Here is a 14,154-nt window from a genome sequence, read left to right as displayed (position 1 = left end):
AGCTAAAGAGATAAAAAAGAAATAGTTTGGTGAACACAGAACATTGTTGCTTCCGCCGGCTACACTGGTAATCTCTCATAGCAGTTGAGTGCTTTTACTGATCATGTATGTTCAAGGGATGGGTTGTTCCAGGCACATAGTAGGCAGTTGACAAATGATATCTCTTCTTAGAGTTCTGCAAAATGAAAACTCTAAGTGGCTACAAAAGATATTCCTTGGTGAGAAAGCTATATGAATGAACTTGGCTAGCAGAAATTTCATGAGAGTATGATACTTGGTCCTAACTGTGTTCAAGTATTGGACTCATGGTTGCATTCCTGATCCTCTGGGGCTCATGAAATGGAAGCATGACCTAGAGGGTTGCACACAGGAGACCAGTCCTCTTGTTACTGAGTCAGACCATTAGTGTTGACCTGTGTATGTGTTCACCGTATCCCATGTTCACTGAGTGTTACTCCCACCAATTGGACAATGAATCACTGATCAGACAATATTTCTTTATCCTGAGGGTCAAGAAAAGAGCACCTACCTTTATACTCTTTGCCTGGAATTCTCTTTTTTTTAAGATTTTATTTATTTATTCATGAGAGACACACAGAGAGAGGCAGAGACACAGGCAGAGGGAGAAGCAGGCTCCCCACAAGAAGCCTGATGCAGAACTCAATCCCAGGACGCCAGAATTACACCCTGAGCTGAAGGCAGATGCTCAACTGCTGAGCCACCCTGGAATATCCCTGAAATTCTCTTATCTTAAAGTTTAAAGATAAGGTATCCTTTGCCTGACTTGACATAGAGCTCTAGCAGCAGGCAAGAGATTGGTGTCCTGAGTTCCACTTCTGACCTTCTGGGGACCCATTCAAAAAATACTGAGCAGGGGCACCTGGGTGGCTCCGTCAGTTTTGCATCTGACTCTCGATTTCGGCTCAGGTCATGATCTCAGGGTTATGGGACTGAGCCCCACATCGGTCTCCATGCACAGTGAGAAGTCTACTTGAGATTCTCTTTCTCCCTCTCTCTTTGCCCCTCCCCTTGCTCATGCATGTACTCTCTCTGTAAACAAATAAATTAAATCTTAAAAAAAAATCCTGAGCAGCTACAATGTGCCCAGGTCTCCACTAAGTGCTGGGGACATAGCAGACACAGGACAGAAAAAAAAGGTCTGAGTTTTGGCTTAGTAAGAAAGACATTAAATAATAATCTCACAAATTAAATCATATTATAAATTGGAGAAGTACTGTTAAGTACAGGTAAAGAAGTACTTTTAACAGTAGTCTTCCCATGCCTGCTCTCCCTTCCTCGCTCATTACCAGAACTCTGTACGTTCTCACTGGGCATAAAGCCTTCAAGAAAAAAGACTGGTTTTCCCAAACTCCCTTGCAGTTAGGTGTGGCCATCTGACTAAATCCTAGCCTATGGAATGTGGGCCAGAGAGGTGGATTATTTTACTCTCTCTTCCTCCTTTGGGCAGACTGGAAGTCACATGTGATGGCAGGAGCTACAGCAATGTTTTTGGAATCTAAGATAGGGCCATGTTGAAGAAGGAGCCTGGTCCTTCATGATTATGGAACTGCCTATTAGCCTTTGATGTCTACACATACTTTTGCAAGAGAGAGAAATAAACGCTATTATTTGGGGATCTTTTCACGGGAGAAGCAGGATCTAACTTTTGCTAAGATCACCTTATTTGAAAGATAAAAAGGAATCACATGCATGAAGAGTACAGGGGAGGGGTATTGCAGGAAGAGGGAACCTCATAGGAAAGAACTGTGAAGTGAACTCCAAAGAAAATAAAATGGTGTTTAAGGGCAAAAAGGCAAGAAGAGGGTGATATGAAGTGAAGTAGGCAGGGGATGGCAGGGCATGAGTGGCTTTGCCACCAAATAGGTGCTCATCCATGGGTCATTGAACCTCTTAGGCCCTCAGTTTCTGCCTCTGTTAAGTGGTACTAGCAGGTCCACTTCTGTTCCCATAGGATTGCCATAGGAGCAAATGATATGTTAAGAGAAAAAAAACAGCATGGTACATTGGTGCAGAGCAAGGGCATTCCAACCAGGGTCAACAAGTTCAAAGCCTGCTTCTGCCACTGACTAATTGTAAGACTAGGAGTTAGTACTAAACTAATTGTATGTGTCCCAGTTTCCCCATTTATAAAATGGAAGTAGGATTAGTATTTACTTCATAGGGTGGCTGAGAGAATTAAATGAGTTAATATTTGTCAAGCATTCAGACTAGGACCTGCCGCATAACAATTGCTGTATACATGTTTCTTAAATAAATAAATGAAAGAAAAGTGTTTTATGAATTCAAAGAATTACACTATCTACATATATACAGCTCCCACTTTTAACTGAAAAGTCTCCAGAGTCAGTGACTGCCTGCTACTCCTCTCTGACTCCCTAGCACCTGTAGAAGTGCCTCCTTTTAAAAGAAATTTCATCAAAAGTGACTTTGAAAAAAGCAAGTCATGCCAAATGCATAGGTAAAATGACTTCTCTGCATCTCTTTCCCCTTTCCCCCAACAGCCATAAGGGTAGCCAGAGGCTCTCCTCTGGAAGTTTGCAGTAAAAATGAGATTATTTCCAAAAACACAGGTCCATGAACTTCTGTAAAGGGCCAGGTAGTAAATATTTTAGGTTTGGTGGTGGTGGTGGGCGGGGGAGGGTCTTACAATTTCTACTGTCACCGCTTAACCCAGCCATTGCCACCCCAAAGCAGTCACAGATAATGCATAAATAATTTGACATGGTCACGAGCTGAGCCAATAGAACTTTACTTGTAGACTTACAGTTGGATTTTCATATAATTTGCAGGAGTCATGAAATAGTTGTGTTTTTTTTTTTGTTTTGTTTTGTTTTTTTACCATTATAATGTCAAAACCATTCTGAGCTCACAGGCTGCACAAAAGGAAGTGGTGGATTGGAAATCGTCCATGGACTGTAGTTTGCTGACCTCTGTCCACAAATATTTGGCACAGTGTCTGGCACATAGTAAGTGCTCAGTAGTTGTTGTTAATGTGTTTGTTATTAAGATCAGCAAGAGAGCATCAGTCAGTGGCTTCCTAGATCACAAACACCGCAAAACCAGGCCTAGTCTGGGACTTCACTTGTTTCTTCCTGTCCCTCAAGCAGCTGGACTTGACCTAGGTAGGGGCTGGGCTTTGGGGTGGGGGTGGGGAGGAGGGTAGTATGAAGTCAATGCCTTGGTTCAACAGCTTCCTAAGCATCCTGACTATTTGGATGAAAATCTGCCAGCTTGAAAGGAGCTTTATAAATGAAGAGCCTGTAAAGCAATTCAGAATCTGATTTTGCTGCAAAAGCATGATTTTAACAGATCTGTAGCTGTTCCCAACCTTTTAACACTGTCTCCTGTGAGTCAAGAGATTTTGATCTTGTAACTAAATTGACTCTGCTGCAGGTTGGCCATCCTCCTGGGTAAATTCTCTGACATGCACAGCTTCAGCCCCAACCCCCTCTCAAAAGAAGAAAAAAGGAAAGGAAAAGAAAAAAAAACCCACAACTCTCTTCTGTACCCAGTTATCCCCTATCTCATTTCCTCCAAATTGAAATATTTTTTTTAAATGATAATGAATGTCAGAACTGACTCCCTTTGGCCCTAAACCTAGTGTTCTTTTTTTGGCAGGAGACATTTCTGTTTAATACCAATGTTAATATTTAGAAAAGTGGCAGCAGATTTAAAACAGTTATTTGCATCATTCCAGAGATCCATCATGTTCCAGGTCCAGGCAATCAGTGCGTGGTAATAAGTCCATTTCTTTTTGCAGTTTGCATTTTATTTTATTTTATTTTGTTCTTTGAGACAGACTGCAGCAGAATCCAACAAGAAATGGTCTTAAAATAAAGAGCTCAAAGAGTAGCTTGGCTGCGGCCAAAGCAGTGGCTCTGGAAGCATAGACTCTTCTGGATGGAGCAACAGTGACTGCATTCTATAGCGCAAGGCAAGAGGCTGCCTGGCTGTGTTCAGGTGCCAGGATCCCTCCGGGCATGTGCCTGCCCACAAAAGCAGCACTCACGCGTGATGAGCACAGTCCTGGGACTGGTTTTGTGGAGCTGGAAATGTATCTCATCTCCTAAAGTTGAGAACACAATGTGACTAGGAATGACTATGCTCCTCCAATAACAGAGGAGAGAGGTAGGGGGAGGAAAAGAGGAACAAAGGGGAGAAGAGGGGAGGGAGAGAGGAGAAACACAGAAAGAAAAGAGACCAAAGAAGAAAAAGAATCGGGATCAAGTGCATGAGTGGTTGGGAGCAAGTGTGAGAAGGTGAGTACCAAAATGCAGGGACGTGCCAACTCTCTCGTCTTCACATCTTGAACACGGGGCACACAGAGCAGCCTCCAATAAGATTTGAAAAGAAGAGCTGTCACCAGCAGACTTAGAAAAATATGTGTATTTTCTTACAAATCCAAAAATCCTACAGCTCACAGTGTGTGTGTGTGTGTGTGTGTGTGTGTGTGTGTGTGTCCACGCATGCATGGGGGAGCCTGCATAAGAAAGAGAATTTCTTTCTTTTCTTTTGCTTCCCTCCCACCTCCAGTCTCTGTTTTCTCTCGCAGAATAAAAAGTTATTCCCCCTGGAGTTCTGGCTGAGAAAGTCAGAGTTCTAGAACTTTACAAAAACTCCTCTATTGTCCTGAGAGGAACACTTTTCTGGGGATGAATTGGATAGAGGCTTTTGGCTGACAAGCCGGAGAAGGATGGGATGGATGGTAGAGCTCAGGAAGGACATTTTATCTCAATAACCTCGTGACTCTTGATGAGAATCCCTAAGTGTGAAATCAAAGCTCAGCCTGTCCTTCCAATTCTTTGCCATCTAGGAAAAGGCAAATGGAATCAAAGCTAACTGCGGGAGATGAAACTGAATTTATAAATCAGCATTTTCTGGTAACTAGTACTTTGGCCCATTTAAGAAATAATGGTTTATCATTACTCTCAGTGAAGGTCTCCAAAGTACACAAGATGTTTTGTTGTTGTTGAACTACTTTCTAAGTTATAAAAAAGAAACCACCCAGAAATTCTTTTGAGAAGATTTTTGTATAATTTCCAACATTTGTCGAAGGCTTACTATGTCACATGTATTATCTCATCAAATCACCCTATTATACCCCTTACAGATAAGTCTTAATGATTATTCCCCATTTATAGGTGAGGAAACGAGACAAAGAGAATAAGAAAACTTGCCTAGAGTTATAGGAGAGCTAAAATTTGAACCCAGGCAGGTCTATCTGACAGTATATTTCCTGTGATTGATCTCCAAGCTATACTATTTTCTTGTGCAAAAATATGTTTGTAGGGGAATCAATATGAAGATAAATACAATGGAGCCATTCTAAGGGAGCTTAGAGTCGTGTCTAGTATATGTGAACAATTTATGGATGAAAAAAACAGAAAGATTGGAGATGATGCTATGCATCCAACCTTGGAGTGCCATTTTTTGTTGAGTTAGGTGAATTCATCATCCCATTCTAGTGGGCTGTGTGTGTGTGTGTGTGTGTGTGCTCAAGGACAGCTTCTTGGAGGGAGTTATTTGTGAACCACTTTTAACAAGTAAATAGGAGTTTGTGAAATGAATGGGTGATGGGAAAGAGGCTTCAGAAAAAAGGAACAGGTTGTTCTGGGGCATGGAGTCACAAAGACCATGCATTGTTTCAGGAATCTTAAGGAGTTCTAAACGTCTGGAACATAAACTGCTAGATCAGGAGTGGTGACAGCTGAGACAGAAGAAGTAGCAGGAGTCAGAGTCTAAAGGGTTGTGTTCAATACCGAAGAGTTTGGACTTCCTAGGGCCTTCATGAACCAGCCTTGTTTGGAAGCTTCATATACACATCTGTAATGCAGAATGATACACCTTGTAAAGAGCAAAGTTATTGAGATCCCACAAAATAGACTTGTAATCACTACAGGAACATCCAGAAACACAATCTTGACATGGTCAAAACTTGAGGTCATGAAGATTAGGTTCATATCGCTGTTTTCTGAAGGATGGCATCTAAAATTTACAATGCTCTTTTTTCTTCTGATTTCTACCTATGCATGAGCTTTCCCTAAACTGGCTATTTTCCTGCTGCACAGGCACTTAGAAAGGCATAGATACTATATATTTTTCAAAGGTAGGGGATGGGAAAGCCATCTGCCCAGTCTCCAAGCATTTTTCTTCTTTTTAAAGAGGCTTCTTTTTACCAAAGGATGGGACCTTGACAGCTATGTTTCTACTCTTTGACCAATCCTATAGGCAAAGTTGATTGGTGTAATATTGAGGTTTATAGAAGAAATACATATTTGGTCTTTTCCTGTTACTGGCAGAGCTCCTAAAACTCTTGGAATTTCCTGTGATAGGAGCTATAAAGGTTTCTCTTGTTATGTTAATGTGGTGACTTTTGGAAAGCACCCAGGGTTGACAGAAGAAGCAACCTAGTGATGAGGCAGTTGGTATTTTCAGTCCCATCCCCAACATCAGGGAAGGGAGAGGGGCTAGAGATTGAGTTCAATCACCAATGGTCAATGATTTAATCATCATGCCAATGTAATGAAACCTCCATAAAAACCCAAAAGAGTAGGGTTCTGAGAGCTTCTGGGTTACTGAACACATGGAGATTCTGGAAGATTTGTGTGCCTGAAGAGGACTTAGAAGCTCCAGGCCCAATCCCCATACCTTGTCCTATGCATCTCTTCCATTTGGCTGTTCCTGAGTTATATTCTTTTATAATAAATCGGTAATCTAGTAAGTAAAATGCTTCTTTGATTTCTGTGGGGTACTCTAGGAAATTAAGTGAACTGAAAAGGGGATTATGGGGACCTCTCATTTACAAGTGGTCGGTAAGAAGTACTTGGACTTGTAATCAGCATCTGAAGTAGGAAAGTGATCTTGTAGAACTGAGCTGCCAACCCTTGGAATCTGATGCTACCTCCAGGTAGATAGTGTCAGAATTGAACTGAATTGTAGGGCACCTATTACAGGTGCTGGAGAATTCCTTGGATATGTGGGGAAACCCCTCCCTTCTGCTTGAAATTAGGTGTTAGAAATTTAATTGGACCAAAGAGAAGCATGTGGCTTAAATTACTTCAGACAGATTCTCTACCAGGAATGTGAAATAGGAATTCAGAGATAACCAGTTTGTGTGAATGATGGAATATGATGGATACATGGACATCTGGGTGCCCATTTTTTTCCATGGACTGAGAAGCATAGGAATAGCTATATAAAGAGAATAGAAAAGATGCTCAGGGAGAAGCAGAAATGAGAGAGAGGGAGCATTACCTTGATCCCTAGCAACTTTTCCAGGTTCTGATAGTAATTCTGTTCTACAACCCAACTATATTCTTCCCCTGGGTTCCATGAGATATTCATAGTTTTTAGTAAATCCTCTATTCCCCTTCCCCTTTTTGCTTGAACTCTCTTGAATTGGCTTATGTTACTTAGAACTCCAAATAGTTTTGACAGTACCTAAATCCCCATCTGCTAGTGGCCACCAAGAATCATAAAGACCAAGTAGATATACAGGAGGAGATAAAAAAAAAAAAATCCCAAGTGGCAATATGCACCAACCAACATCTACAGGGCCTAAACATGCTGAATTTCTAGAACCTTTCCTACAATGTGGCATGTCAAGGACTGCACAAATGCCTCTTTGATCAATCTGGTGCTGAAGTTATGGCTAAAGCATATTTAGTTCAGCCATGGCTGAAGATACTGGTTTGATCACCAATGGATAGCCCTTGTTAGATTGTCTTCTTCTTTTTTACTTCTTCTGCCTACATAGATGTCTTCCTCCCCTCTCTTTCAGTGAGCACTTGTACACATATTACAGTGCTTTCCACAGTCAATCTGATGCCATCATTGCTTCTGTACAGCTCGGTCTTCCTCAGCACATAGTATATGACTGAAAAGACTGTGTCTTTTCTCCATTGAGCTCACAGTTTGCCTCACAGGATCTTGAACCTGAAAAGCTTTTCAATTAATGCCTTTAAAATGTTTTTAAAGGGAAATTTTCACCAATGAACAAGGCCCGTGTCCACATATGATTTTCTCAAGCCTTTCTAGAAACCATTTGAAGGGGATGGAGTGATTCCTGTGGGTAGGACCACAGTTTAGAGCCTGCAACTTCCCCTAAGGTCAAGTTGAAGTTTAGAGACATTTCCATGCTTTGGAATAAGGGAAGAGAAACAGGTTGCTTCACCCAGGGTGCAAAGCCCAGGATCTCTAATGGGGGCTATTAAACTTGCTGCTGTCTCTCCTCTTTGGAAGAGGCCATGCTTTGTTCCTTTTCCATTGCAATAACATAGAGATTCTAGAACTCACAGAAGCTGACTGAAAGGATTCACCTTCTCTTACTATCTTAATAGCTAAATTATATCCACGAATAGCACACACTTTTAAATTGAAATAGATTTATTTATTTATTTAGAGTAAGAATGAGCAGGGAGAGGGGGAGAGGCAGAGGGAGAGGGAAAGAGGAGAATCTCAAGCAGATTCCCTGCTAAGTGTGGAACTCCACTTGGGGCTTGATCCTAGGACCCTGAGCTCACGACCTGAGCCAAAATCAAGAATCAGATGCTTAATCAACTGAGCCACCCAGGTGCCCCAACACACATTTCTTTTAAGACTCAGCCTAAAGGTAGAATCTTTAAGTATCTAGGTGGCTTTGGCCCGTCAGAGCCAGAATCAACACTCCACCACCTCCCCCGACCACCACCACTGGGACACTAGCTAAACAAAGGAAAAGAAGGTATCCCTTCTTGCCCACAGCCAAATCCATTGCCATTTTCAGAACTCAAGGGAAAGGATATTTGGGGAGAAATACCAAGAAATAAGCCAACCAAATTCTTAATCAAATGGGCTCTCACTAAGACTTTATGTTTCTCACTTTTCCTTAATATAGGTATATATTCATTTCCGTACAGGAAATTATTCAGCAACCTCTGACCTATCAAATGACTGTCCTAATTTATTAGTATTCTCTGTTCTTGAAAGAAGGAGGGGAAAAAAATCATATCTTGGTTTGTGCTAAACTTTCAGTTTTCTGCCAGCAACATTCCAGAGAGTTCTCTATGACAAAACTCTCAACCCAGCTTCTAGAAAATTGTAGAGGACAATCTAAGCTCAGCTTTTTGCATCTTTGTGAAAAGCACAGACAGGGCACTCAACTCCTTTTCATCCTGGTTAGGATTTGCTCTATGCTTTATAGTAGAACTTCCAGAAACTAGCATGTATAAAGACACCTTGGGGATGAGAACAGCTAAACATTCTATTTGATGAAGGTCTGTTGATTTCCTACTGTGTGTTCAACACTTTTTTTGGCCACTGTGGGAAAATGGAAGCCACTGTAAGACAAGAAGCTCAATACTATTGAGATTTCTAGGATTTTCAGTTTACGAAGTGCTTTCACTCACTTCTTTTAATATTAGCAGCATTTTTTTTTTGAGGTGGCAATTTGGTAGATAAGGAACACGAGGCTCAAAATTGTCAAGGCATTTGCCCAAAATTGACATGATAAATACACAATGGTGCAATGAAGTTAGAATTCCTGGTTTTCTAACCCAGGGTCTGCTAGTCTTTGCATTTTCCCATGTCTCTGCTGAACACATAGCGGGAAATTAGATGAAGTGAGGCGAGGCCATACGTGATTGACTGTTAATGGTTCAATAAATTGGTTGAGATGATACAGGGGAAAAAGTGGTGTGAGCTAGAGGGTCATGGAGGGCTTGGTGAATGACAAGTGTCTTGGGATGGACCATGGAGAGCAAAGACAACATTGCCACGAAAGGGATGGAAACAGTGAGTAGAAGAAAGTTTCTCGAGGAGGCTGTGAGTTACCTAGAGTGTGAGACTTAGTCAAAAATTAAAATGGAAAATGCTAAAACCCATTAAAAAATATCTGAGGGGCACCTCGGTGGCTCAGTGGTTGAGCATCTGCCTTTGGCTCAGGTCATGACCCCACGGTCCTGGGATCGAGTCCTACATCTGACTCCCCGCAGGGAGCCTGCTTCTCCCTCTGCCTGTGTCTCTGCTTCTCTGTGTGTGTGTCTCATGAATAAATAAATAAAATCTTTAAAAAAATCTGAGAAAGCTGAGCAGAGGCAGTAAAAAAAAGTCATTCTTTAGTCTCTGCCAGACCAGGAGGGCAGACGTGAGCCAGAAGAGAGGCTTGAAATTCAGCAAAGTGAATGAGAAGTGGTAGAAGGAAATGGCACCCTCTGCACTGAGAACAGTCAGAACCCTGCAAGCATTCTCCAGAGCTTCGGTGTCTGAGAGGAGAGACCTTCAGAATGTAGAGCATGGCAACTCCTCCAGAGACCTCCATCCTCTAAGACACAGATGATGTGCACTTGCCCCTGGCTCTACCTTGGGTTCCATGCAGCCTTTACTACATGGGGGTACCAAAAGGATAGGAGGTGATGGCGGAGAAATTAGGTGACTTTTGGCACCAGAGAGAATTCTGGAGCAGCTCTTGTTTTCCTCCCCAGGATTTCCACACTGGTCTCTTCCTTTTGTTTAATTCTGTCAGCAGCAACTCCAAAATCTCTGGGTCAAGGTGAACTTGGAGAGTCCAGCCCCACTCACTGGGTTGATAGAAGACTCTTTCTATAAGTTTCTTCTGTGTTTTGGATCTTCTAGAACTGATGACCGTGGAACCAAGAGAGTTGTTGAGTTGACTCTGAAGCAGAAGCGTCTAGATCACCCAATCCTGAGCTGCCTATCTGGAAGAGCCCATTTCTGCAATCTGAGTGGCAAAGAAAAAGTGGAGGTCAGTGAAGCAGGCAACATAGGGCATGCTTTTCCCTGCCTCCCCCGCCTGACCCACTTCTCCACGATCCACCTGCTTCAGCCACCTCGGGCCCAGTCCTAGCTGCCAGATGCTAACTGAGGCTGTTCCTCAAATTGCCAGGAGATTGCTATCCAAACTGTCACCCCCTGATCAGAAAAGAAGGAGTTATGGAAAGTAACTGACAGCACCTGAGCGATCTCTCATTTGGATTAAATCAAGATCTTTAAATATTTATAAAGTTCTGGTATCTAAAATAGCCAGCCTTTGCCTTGCACACAGGCTGTTGAAATATGGGCCTAGTGCATTCTAAACTGAATACTTGTCTGAGCAGTCATATATTTTGTTTGTGTGTGAGAGTGTAACAGTGTGTGTGATTGTGTGTGGGTGTGTGTGTGTATGTTGAAAAACCTATTGCATTATGTTAAATATCCCAAGGGCTCTGTATAGAACATGACTGGAATGAATATAGGACAAGAATAACTTTTTTCTATCTCATTAGATGGTCTGAGTTTTGAAATCTGCTCTAAAAGTGTGGTAAAGTGTTCAGTGTTGTAGATTAATGCACTGAATACATTTCTACAGTTCTTGATGTGTTTCATAAAAGGTCCATTTCAAAAGTGTGCTGTATTATAGGTGAACACTCGCAGTAAATAATCTTGTTACAGAAACCTAAGCAATTTTTACGAGGCGTATTTCTGGCTGACTGAACAATTTATTCTCCAGATGTCACATTGTATTTTTCCAATATAAAATGAAACAGCTTTTTTTTTTCTTTTAAGGCTGACTGTGCTGCTTTGTCTGAGTCTAGAACAAAGGAGCTCTCCTTAAGGAGGCTGATGTGGTGTTAAAGCCCATCACTTTAAAATTAACACCACACCTGGGAAACGCGGGCAGCACCATCGCTGGCTTTCCTTTTCAGGACTGATACTTGACAATCAGGCAGGACACTCCCTTGGGTCATCTAGTCAGAGAAAACTCTCTGGTTTCTTGAAAAGCCGGGGAGAGAGATAGAAAAGGGTGAGGAGAGTGACCAGGAGGATGGGCTAGGAGGGGACAATAGGGTCTGGGAGGGAAAAGGAGAGGAGAGAAGAAAGAACAGAAGGAGGGCAGAGAAATGGGGGAAATAGAATGATGAGATGGAAAAGCAGGTGCAAAGGCGCAGAGAAGACACACAATGGCGAAGGAGAAGAGAGACAGGGGGAAGGACAGATGGCTGGAGGAGAGGGGAAATACAAGAGAAATACACAAAGTCTGCTACCACCAGAGGCAGCATTTGCTGAGATTTTTTTTCTTTTTTTCTTTCTTACTTTTTTTTTTTTCAGAACACTAAGCCCATGAAATACTCTATGAAAAAAAAAAAAAAAGAGTTCCATGATCAAACAATTTTGGAAAACAATGAATTCTATATATGCCGCTTCCCTTGGAGACTCACAATGCACCCTAGCATATTAAAAGCTTTGAAAAGTCTTGCCAGAAAGAAACCTGTTTAACTTCATTTAACACATTGTTTCCAAACTTACTTGAAGGCAAATTTTCTCTTTTTCTCTCTTTTTTCCCCCCACAAAGCATCTGTGATCAGGTGGTCTGGATACATTGTACTACAAGATTCTGACACATGAATCATATGCTGTGTCCAGAAGACTGGATGGCCCCACACCCTCCATGCCCATCAACAGGGTGGGGCACCTGGGGGTTCAGTCAGTCAAGTGTCCAGCTCTTGGTTTCAGCCCAAGGCACAATCTCAGGGTCATGTGATCAAGCGCCTTGTCCAGCTCTGTGCTCAGCATGGAGTCCACTTGAGATTCTCTCTCCCTCTGCCCCGCCCACTCATGCTCTCTCTCTCAAATAAATAAATCTCCTTTAAAAAATTAAAGGGTGTGTAAACTGAAACATTCCCAAGAGAACTCTATAGCTACATGACCCTCACCCAGAATAGGCCCCTAGGAAAGCTGTTTCTTAACATGGTATCTAATGCTGCCCGAATGTGTTAGTCAGCTTTGACTAGGTAAGGTCACAGTTACAAACAATCCCCAATATTTCAGTGGCTTACAAAGGTTTGTTTCTCACTGGCTCCATCCCCTCCAGCAAAGGTGAGGCTCTGCACTTCTATTCCCTGTATCTTCACAACCCAAAATCCAGGTCTCATGGCAGAAGGAAAGAGCACAAAAAAGTGATCCATGCAATACCTTTTAGAGCTTCTGCCCATAGCATCATACATCCCATTCCATTGACCAAAGCAAGTCACACAGCTAAGCCTGATGTCAACGGGGTAGGGAGTACACTTCTCCCACAGGGATGCACCACAACCCTATAGTGACGTGTGAGGAAAGTAAAAACCTCTTCCAGGGAGGAACACTAAAACAAGCTATTGCATAGAAGCTAAAGGGAAAAGCTATGGCCTATTGGTATTTGGGGGGTTCCTTCTTTTGGGCTCAACCACCTCATAGTCTCAAAAGATGAAAAAAATAGACAAAAGCTGGAAATTGAGCTAGTGCCAAGGTAGATGTTCAGGATATTAATAAATGAGGGGGTCTCATTTTAAGAAAATTCAGTATATGTAAAGTAGGGTATGTATTAGGGTTTAAGCATTCACAGAGGACAAGAAATCTCCGTTTAACCAAAGAATTCCTATCAAAGGTCCAGTAAACAGAGTTGTATATAGTTCAATGTAATAGACTTAATCACACGAAATTTCCATTTTTAAGGATATTTTTAAAGTTACCTATTAGCAGTTTCATTGATCTAAGGCAAACATTCAATTTGTGTGCATACTGTCAGAAACCATCATCTGGGATGACTAAAAGCTTTCATCTGGGTCCAATCATGACTAACTGGGAGTGTCAAGAAGGATTCTGAAGTGGCCTCTAGTCTTGGCAAGAAAAAGCACCATAAGCAACAAGTGTTATCTGTCATGGGATCGGGGCACTCATGCCGTGTATTCACCATCCCTGACCTTCTGCAGTGGGATATGGGGTACATCCCTCTTTTCATCCCATCAACCTCCCAGCAGCAGCCCCTAAACCTTAGATGCCGTCCGCCTCCCCAAATTCAAAGGATTTCTGCTACAGTGCAAACTGTATATTATTCAAGGAGGCATCATGAACCAACTCAAAATTCCATCTCTTGGGGGGAAAAGAAAAATACCTTTATTTCTAGGAATTAGAGAAAAACCTTAAAAAATTATACTATGGGATAAATAACCGTAAGGCAGAAAGAAGTACCCAGGTGATAGCCATCTTCCTGGAATCTTCCACTTGAGCTGTTTTCCAGAGCAAACAGGTTTGCTCCTGCAAATGAAGCAGGGCCTTTGTACTGGCTGGTCCCTCTGCCTAGAATACCTCACCCCCCACCCCCATAATCCACATCTTTTG

The 14,154-nt window shown here is 42.1% G+C and overlaps 1 long non-coding RNA gene across 1 annotated transcript; it reads left to right on the top strand.

Annotated features, from left to right (window-relative positions):
• Positions 1-4,643: 4,643 nt before the first annotated feature.
• On the top strand, positions 4,644-12,623 carry LOC140633908 (uncharacterized). The gene is made up of 3 exons (XR_012031497.1): positions 4,644-4,901; positions 10,633-10,762; positions 12,350-12,623. It is a non-coding gene; the product is annotated as an uncharacterized lncRNA (long non-coding RNA).
• The last annotated feature ends 1,531 nt before the right edge of the window (positions 12,624-14,154 follow it).

The sequence above is a fragment of the Canis lupus genome, chromosome 5 (genome assembly GCF_048164855.1).
Source record: "Canis lupus baileyi chromosome 5, mCanLup2.hap1, whole genome shotgun sequence".
NCBI classification, from domain to species: Eukaryota; Metazoa; Chordata; class Mammalia; order Carnivora; family Canidae; genus Canis; species Canis lupus.
This window is presented reverse-complemented; position numbering and strand designations above follow the sequence as displayed.